Source organism: Triticum urartu, chromosome 3A (assembly GCF_056163025.1).
Source record: "Triticum urartu cultivar PI428250 chromosome 3A, HENAU_Tu73, whole genome shotgun sequence".
Classification (NCBI taxonomy): Eukaryota; Viridiplantae; Streptophyta; class Magnoliopsida; order Poales; family Poaceae; genus Triticum; species Triticum urartu.
The window spans coordinates 58364409-58373699 of record NC_141875.1 but is presented as its reverse complement, the minus strand read 5'-3'; the positions used below and the strand labels follow the sequence as shown (position 1 = coordinate 58373699).

The window sequence follows — 9291 nt, the reverse complement described above, 5'->3', positions numbered from 1 at the left end:
TTTGAATGGTCATAACGTCCAATACTAAATGGTCATAACGTTATACACGCATACTGCATTCTGATTGGGCCATAGCCATGTCACGCGGATCATGCAACAAGCACCGTTGGATCCTCGTTGATCCAACGGTAGCCCTCGCCCCCACCCTCTCACCCACCTAGCCCTAACACAACCCCCACGCCCCCACTTCCCCGCCGCAACCTTCTCCACCTTCTCTCCCTCTCTCCCTTCTGGATCCACCGCCGCCGCACACCACTCCTCCTTCTGGATCCCCCGCCGCTGCCCCCAACCTCACTCCCTCCCTTTGGATCTCGACGCGCCACCGCCTCCACCCCATTCCTCCGGCGTTCCTCCCATACGGTTACTGCTCGGCCCTCCCCATCGCGCTCTCGATCCAGATCCCTCCCCTCCCCACTCTCAGATCCAACTGGCCCGAGACGGAGGCCGTCGTGGACATGGTCGCCACCACCGTCCTCTCCCTCGTCGTCCTCGGCGGCGGCATCTGGCTGAGCCACCGGGCCGCCACCACCGACTGCGAGCGGTTCCTGGAGCGGCTGGTCATCGCGTTGGAGGCGCTGCTCGTGGGATTCGCAGGGCTCGCGAGGTCGCTATGGCGAAAGGCCTCCTCCCCTGCGCCGCCTCCCTCCGCCCTCGCATTCCGATTCAAATTCGTCCTTGCGGGGCAGATCTAATCCGATCTAGGGCGCCGACCAAGTCCGCGCCCTGCTCCCCCGTCAAGCCGGCGGCGGTGTCCATGCCGCGGACGCACTCCGACTCCTTCCACGTCACCCACAAGGTCCCCGTCGGCGACACGTCAACAAGCTGCAGGCCTCGCTCCCTCCCTCCCTCCTCGACGGCCCCAGGAACCCTAGATGGCCATGGTGAGACTGTAGGAGGTTAGACCCCTCCTCTCATTCTCTTCTTCTTCTATCTCTGGTTTTTTTCCTGTCCGCATCTCATCTGATGTAGGTGTGTGTGCGTTCGGTCGTGTGTAGGCACTGTCCTCCCATCTCATCTCCCTTGGTGGTGAAGGAAGGAGGCCATGGAGACGGAAGCTGCTGCCCTCCCATCTCATCTCCCTCCTTGCGTAGTGAAGGAAGGAGGCCATGGAGAGAGAAGCTACTGGGGATGCCGATGCCGATGCCGATTCAAGAGGAGGGCCATGGAAGGTCCTCTCCTTTCCTCTATCTTGTTCGCTTGAGTCATGTTTCCATCTTCTCCATTCAAACATGTTCTTCCTGATTCAGACATCTGTTAATCTGCAGGTGTTGTTGCTGACACATTCGGATGCTTCTTCTATTAATCTGCAGGTGCTATTGTTGGAGTGTATGTAGGCATGGAGTATGGATTGGAAAGGGTCCGCGGAGAGTATGACTGGGTAATGATGCTCTGAAAATGGATCTTTCATGCTTCTTGCACTTACCTGAACCTTAGGTGAAGGAATATCTATCTGCATGACTGCCTCTGTAGAATTATTCTTTGTTTGTTGGATGCTTGAGAGTAGGGGATATGGTTTTTGGGAGAGACATCTTTGCAAAATAAGGTTTGGTAGCTATATATCTACTGCTGATTGAATTGGTCCTTAGTTTCGTTAGTGGACTAAGTGGTTGACTTCTAAGCTTCAGCTACTAAAACCCACTTGCAAATTTGTCTTCTGGCTCCTGTATCAGCACTCCTAATTGGTACTTTATTATTTCCATAATGTAGTTGCTGCGACATGTATATCAAATACTGGACTAATAGGTTGCCAGTTTGTCCACTGCATACTTTGAGGCTTTGTTACCTACTCATTTTAGAGAAATGTATACTTACTACTACAATTGGTATTACTTTATTGTCATATCTACTAGTTGTGGTTCCCTCAACTTGACTAGTTTCGTAGAATATGTCTGTTCACATGTCACACTCGAACACCTTTGTACTACTGTTGTTGGTGTATGGCAAATCATATTTGTGATGCAGTTTCTATAACTTGGCATTTTTATATGGCTTGTTTATATTGGTAATTATACATTGTGCTGTTCCATACATTTGATGTTGGTTGAACATGATGGTTCAATTTAGAAGTAGAACTGTTCATTGCCAGTTTAATGCTCCAACATTGATAACACTCCATGCTTGCTGATCCAAATTTAGAAGTAGAACTGTTCTACGCATTGTCTACATTAAGAGCATATCCAGTAGGAGCCTAAAGGCTTGGATTATTTCATCAAATAACTCAGCTTGTATAATTTTTTGTCGTCCAAACATAGATCTAGAGGCTTGCTTTTAATTGCTTCAATGCTTCTTTATACCAAAATACATGGGCTTGCATAAAGATTTCACTTCATTCTGTTGATGTGCCTGCTTCATGTTATCATCCCTGATTGACATACTTTAGAGATTCTAATTCATGTATGATGGTATCAAAGGGGATCATTGTACTCATAATAATAACTAGTGGAGTTGAGAGGTTTACTTTGCTCTGCATTCTAAAGCAACATATTTCTGATGCCCATATGTTACTTTGCTCTGCACAAAAATATCCTATTAAATCATTGCATGTATTTCAGGTCTTTACAGTGGCATTGGATGGTCAATATTAGGTAAACTGCCTGGTTTGGGAGCACGTTTGGCTGCCTGGATGATGATGCTGCTGCTGTCAATTTACTCTTGATCGATTTTTGCCTTGACAGTGTAAGTACATCCATTGTTCGACTGTTTTCCGCGTTCATCAGCTATCCCATTTGGTTTGTTTCCTCCAATTAACTGCTACTCCTGTTGCTGTTACAGCTGGCTTGGTGGCCTTGCGTGCATCTTCTCCACCAGCGTTCTCTTCCAAATTCTGGTAATTAATCCTAATGACATGTTCACTCACTCACTTGCCTCTAAAATAAGCTCCCACTCCTTTTCTGAACTGAATCAGGTCTCTGAAATTTAAGCTTATAGAACCTACAGTGTCAACTAGGTCTCTGAAATTTAAGCTTAGAGAACCTTGATATTTCTGGACTCGAATGTAAAACCTGCTTGATCCTAACTGCCATTGCCATGCACTACAGAGATGTATTTCTCTTGGATTTATGTCTACAGAAGTTGCATGTAGAATTCTGGTCTCTTACCTTTTCATAGAAAGTAAAAGGGAAAAGGTTAATTTTATCTATTAACATGGCCATACTAGAAGGTTAATTTTTTTGAAACAAATATCAAGGGTAATTTGAGTTATTCGTCATCTCCAAAAGCTAAACTTCTGTAGTTCTGCTGACCAACCTGCGTGTTTAACTTCAGGTGTGAGGCGGAGCCTGTGGCTGAGACTGCATCAGCACAGATGCTGCAACCCATCACAACGAGTCCCTCGGCCTCTGTTACGGCCTATGCAGCAGTAACTCAGGACACCATTCATGCCTCGCTGCCACTTCTACATTTTCTTTCTCTGTTCTAGTTACTTATGTGATTTATTCCTGGTACTTGTTGCTGCTGTATTCTGATTACTTGCTGGGACCGGTATTGAGAGATTTTGCTGGTTGCTTTGAGTACATTTAACTTGGAGTTCTCTAGTACTCCTAGATTTGCTACTCAAACAAATTTTGAGTACTTACACTGGAAAGGATTGAAATACTCCTGGTACTTGCATAGGTTTAAAAATGACTTGCGTAGGTTTAAAAATACTCCTGGTACTTGTGATGAAACCAACAAGCAACTTGCTAACCTCTTTCAGTGTTCAATCATCTTTTCATTCTTAATAGTATCTCCTATTAGGTGATCTGATTAGGAAGTGTAAGCAGTACAATGATCTGGTAGGTAATTGGGCTGCTTAAATGTTTCCTCTGATTAGTAATTTAATTTACCAATAGGTACTGGCAGTAAAAGAAACTGACATCCAATCAGTCTCAGGGATTGAATGATTTAGTTACCACATTGTGTTAGTTAGTCTGCTCTTTGTTCCAACATGAATGATATATATTACTTAATCATGTGTAATTTTCTTTCCTTTTGCTATGTTGTAAGTGGATGTATAGTTTTCCAGTTTTTATCTCTGTTTAGATGGGTTTTAACCAAAGCTCCTGAGTACTCGCTTGCTTTGTTTTTTTAAGCAACTACAAATTGTATGGGCATTTGAAGTTGTGGCTTATAATTGATCAATATTGTTCTGTAAGGTGCAGATGCTGATCAGGACAAAGAAGTCAGAGGAAGCATAGTTCTAACATTGCTGTCAACTGTCAAGTTTTGCATTAATGATGCCCTTTATACTGCTCATTTTTCTTCGTGAAGCATAGTTCGTATGTGTGTATGATGTAGCAGAACTTGTGATTGTACACTTGTGGAGCAGAACTGGCTCATGTGATTGTACACTTGTGGAGCTTGTTATATGATTGTAAACTTGATGCTTATCACATTTGTATGTGTGTCATATGATGTAGCACTTTAATGGTTGAAAATATTTGAAGTATTTTGTGTGTTTTCTGTGTGCCAATTTAAATACCAGGTATTTATTTGCGTGAAATAAAAAATGAAGAATATTGCCCTGACGGCTAGGACCCAGTACTAGAACCTGACAATGGGGACCCACCTGACTAGTGAACCCAATTTAGAAAAAAATGAAATTATTGAGACAAAAAGGCCATGGCCAAAAAATAAAAAGGCTGCAATGTTGGGCTTGGTCCATTTAGCTGACAAAAAATTCACAGGAAAAAATATATAAATGGGCTGAATTAATGGGCTTGGCCCATGTAAAACACCGAACTGGACCGGGCTGATTCTTGTGCCACATCAGATTGCCACGTCGGATGCCTACGTGGCCTGGGGAGGCTGCTAGTGACCAAAACAAAACAGTAGGCATATTTTGGTCATAAACGTCTACGACCTTCTCACAGAGAAGGTCGTTAATTTCAGTTTACAACCGTCAGCTTTTGACCATCTGTTTTTGGTCACAAAAAGGTCACAAATGGAAAACAATGACCATTCAGTGACCAATAGTCAAGGTCACAAGTTGACATATTTCTTGTAGTGAACCCTAGTCCAAAAACCCCCATCCCCCCAACCCATGCAAAAAACCCCGACCCATCCATCAAACCAACTACTCTAACCATCTGAACTACTGTATGAATCACAATCTAACCAATGCAACTAGGGAGCAACTAACTCTACAAGCTAAGCAAGTGCAAATACCTGGTCCTCCAAGGTAGGCGGCGCAACGGGGGCATCGGGATGGACTGCGCCGCTCGACGCCATCACCTTCTGCAGCGATGAGGCAGAGCCCGCCACATCCGCAGTGGTTGCAAGTTTCTCCGCACCGCCGTGAACGCTGCCGACATCTGCGGTCACCGCGCCCTAACCATGCAGCTCCACCACATCTCCAGCCGCTGTGCCGGCGTAGCCACGAGTGTCAGCCATCTGACAGATGGAGGCGATGAAGGTGAGGAAGAGGATGCGGTGGGGGAGAGCGAGACGGTGCAGTGGCGGCAGTGGAGGAGAGCGAGACGACGCCGGTGGGGTTTTGGAGAGGAAGACGATGCGGCAGGGAGGGGATTTGGGGGGAAATGGTAGGGGCGATGGAGGTGCTTGCCCTCTTTATATGATGGGACGTTTCGGGCATGTCCATGGACACGTGCTACCCCATGACCGCGGTTTTGCATGCGCCCACGTATACGCGGCCCCACTCGTCAGCTAACGGTCAAAGGCATTGACCTGACGACAACGTCCGTTATAACCTGTCCTGAGGGTTTTTGGCAAGGGAGTAGGGAAAAGTGAGCAAAAGTTAACAGAGTGGGGATGAATGAGTAGAGCTAAGGAACTAGGGGCACAAAAATAAATATCCCTTTATTTAATTGTTGTAGTTTTGATTTTGCGAGTCGTGCAACCTTCGTCACTTCATTAATATCCTTCTCCATGCGCCTTTTGATATCTGCAATTCAGAAGAAAAAAACATATTGCAAAATAAAAATATCTTGCTCTTGCAGCATTGTATAAAAATTCTACCTCGGGATTTAGAAAGGTCTACGGGAGATCTAAACTATAAACCTGTCTGACGTGCCACGTTTGAATCACATCCCAAGCTCCAAGTACAATGCAAAATAGTTAACAACATGCCTCCATATCTTCGTATCAATGACTAACAATCAATTGCACCAAAAGACGGGCATAACAACATGCGCCGGCATGATCTAGTCTACTATCATTACTACACTTGTATCATCATCTCTTCGCCGAACTAGTGCACCTATATAATTTACCATTGTATTTAGTGTGTTGGGGACACAAGAGACTCTTTGTTATTTGGTTGCAGGGTTGTTAGAGAGAGACCATCTTCATCCTATGCCTCCCATGGATTAATAAACCTTAGGTCATTGATGACCCACAAGTATAGGGGATCTATCATAGTCCTTTCGATCAGTAAGAGTGTCGAACCCAATGAGGAGCAGAAGGAAATGACAAGCAGTTTTCAGTAAGGTATTCTCTGCAAGCAGTGAAATTATCGGTAACAGATAGTTTTATGATAAGGTAATTCGTAACGGGTAACAAGTAACAAAAGTAAACAAGGTGCAGCAAGGTGGCCCAATCCTTTTTGTAGCAAAGGACAAGCCTGGACAAACTCTTACATAAAGGAAAGCGCTCCCGGGGACACATGGGGATTATCGTCAAGCTAGTTTTCATCATGCTCATATGATTCGCGTTCGTTGCTTTGATAATTTGATATGTGGGTGGACCGGTGCTTGGGTACTGTTGGGGATATGACTATCGGATATGACCTACCAAGGAGGGGCCGGGTCATCCCTATGGTGGTTCTTCTGGATAAAGCCCAAGAGAATGTTAACAATGGCGGTTCGTATATAGGCTTAGTAAAAGGCCTAAACCCGGGGGCGGCTTACGACCAATAAAGTGTAAACCGCCATGTACGTGTCGACTTGTAATGTAAGGCATGTAAGATACGTGATGACCCACAAGTATAGGGGATCTATCGTAGTCCTTTCGATAAGTAAGAGTGTTGAACCCAACGAGGAGCAGAAGGAAATGATAAGCGGTTTTCAGCAAGGTATTCTCTGCAAGTATTGAAATAAGTGGTAACAGATAGTTTTGTGATAGGATAAATTGTAACGAGCAACAAGTAACAAAAGTAAATAGGGTGCAGCAAGGTGGCCCAATCCTTTTGTAGCAAAGGACAAGCCGGAACAAACTCTTATAATAGGAAAAGCGCTCCTGAGGACACATGGGAATATCGTCAAGCTAGGTTTCATCACGTTCATATGATTCGTGTTCGATACTTTGATAATTTGATATGTGGGTGGACCGGTGCTTGGGTGCTGTTCTTACTTGAACAAGCATACCACTTATGATTAACCTCTATTGCAAGCATCCGCAACTACAACGAAAGTATTAAGGTAAACCTAACCATAGCATGAAACATATGGATCCAAATCAGCCCCTTACAAAGCAACGCATAAACTAGGGTTTAAGCTTCTATCACTCTAGCAACCCATCATCTACTTATTACTTCCCAATGCCTTCCTCTAGGCCCAAATAATGGTGAAGTGTTATGTAGTCAACGTTCACATAACACCACTAGAGGCTAGACAACATACATCTTATCAAAATATCAAACGAATACCAAATTCACACGACTACTCATAGCAAGACTTCTCCCTTGTCCTCAGGAACGAACGTAATTACTCACAAAGCATATTCATGTTCATAATCAGAGGGGTAATAATATGCATATAGGATCTGAACATATGATCTTCCACCAATTATACCAACTAGCATCAACTACAAGGAGTAATCAACACTACTAGCAACCTACTAGCACCAATCCCGGACTTTGAGACAAGAATTGGATACAAGAGATGAACTAGGGTTTGGAGATGAGATGGTGCTGGTGAAGATGTTTATGGAGATTGCCCTCTCCCGATGAGAGGAGCGTTGGTGATGAGATGGTGATGATTTCCCCCTCCCGGAGGGAAGTATCCCTGGCAGAACAGCTATGCCGGAGCTCTAGATTGGATCCGCCAAGGTTCCGCCTTATGGCGGCGGAATCTTGTCCCGAAAAGTTCCCTTCTATTTTTTTTATCATCGAAAGACTTCATATAGGAGAAGATGGGCGTCGGAGAGCCACCAGGGGGCCCACGAGGTAGGGGGGCGCGCCCTAGGGGGGGCACCCTCGTGAGCAGGGTGTGGGCCCCCTGGCCTTCATCTTTGGTGAGGATTTTTCTTCATTTGTTTTTAAGATGTTCCTTGGAGTTTCAGGACTTTTGGAGTTGCACATAATAGGTCTCTAATATTTGCTCCTTTTCCAGCCCAGAATTCCAGCTGCCGGCATTCTCCCTCCTTATGTAAACCTTGTAAAATAAGAGAGAATAGCCATAACTATTGTGACATAAAGTGAAATAACAGTCCATAATGCAATAAATATCGATATAAAAGCCTGATGCAAAATGGACGTATCAACTCCCCCAAGCTTAGACCTTGCTTATCCTCAAGCGGAAGCCGATAACAATAAATATGTCCTCATGTTTAGAGGTAGAGGCGTCGATAAAAATAAAATATGGACATGAAGGCATCATGATTATTCTCATAACAGCAACATATATAGATTTTGTCATACGATTACTTATGTTCAAGTGATGATCTTTTCACAATGCAGAAGTATAAATCATAAACCTTATTGGGCTCCGACAAACTATAATCTCAGTCATTGAAGCAATTGCAATTTATCATAACATCGGAAAGAGTCTATGTCAGAGCTAAAAAGCAAGTCCACATACTCAACTATCATTTAGTCCTCCATAATTGCTAACACTCACGCGATACTTGTGGTTATGGAGTTTTAATCAGACACAGAGAAAGATAGGGGCTTATAGTTTTGCCCCACAACCTTTTACCTCAAGGGTAATGTCAACAATAATGGTTCATGCTCCCCTACATCCAATTATATATATATATATATCATGTTCTTTCCAACATGCTGAGCTTGCCAATGGATAAAATGAAAAAGAAAAGGTGAAGATCACCATGACTCTTGCATAAGGTAGAAGATAATAATAAAAGATAGGCCCTTCGCAGAGGGAAGCAGAGGTTGCCATGCGCTTTTATGGTTGGATGCACAAAATCTCAATGCAAAAGGACGTCACTTTATATTACCCCTTGTGATATGAACCTTTATTATTTACTTCCACATCACAAGATCGTATAAAGCTTATTTCTCCCACACCAATCAATCATACATATTTAGAGCAATTTTTATTGCTTTGCACCGATGAAAACTTACTTGAAGGATCTTACTCAATCCATAGGTAGATATGGTGGACTCTCATGACAAAA

The 9291-nt window shown here is 43.9% G+C and overlaps 1 long non-coding RNA gene across 3 annotated transcripts; it reads left to right on the top strand.

The window, feature by feature from the left end:
- Positions 1 to 289: 289 nt before the first annotated feature.
- LOC125547927 (uncharacterized) lies at positions 290 to 4707 on the top strand. Of its 3 annotated transcripts, none has more exons than XR_007300841.2 (6): positions 290 to 896; positions 996 to 1169; positions 1266 to 1378; positions 2553 to 2676; positions 2773 to 2827; positions 3265 to 4707. It is a non-coding gene; the product is annotated as an uncharacterized LOC125547927 (long non-coding RNA). The 3 variants fall into 3 exon arrangements; XR_007300840.2 differs by having other exon boundaries at positions 290 to 881; positions 1311 to 1378; positions 3265 to 4705; XR_007300839.2 differs by having other exon boundaries at positions 1311 to 1378; positions 3265 to 4705.
- Positions 4708 to 9291: the final 4584 nt, after the last annotated feature.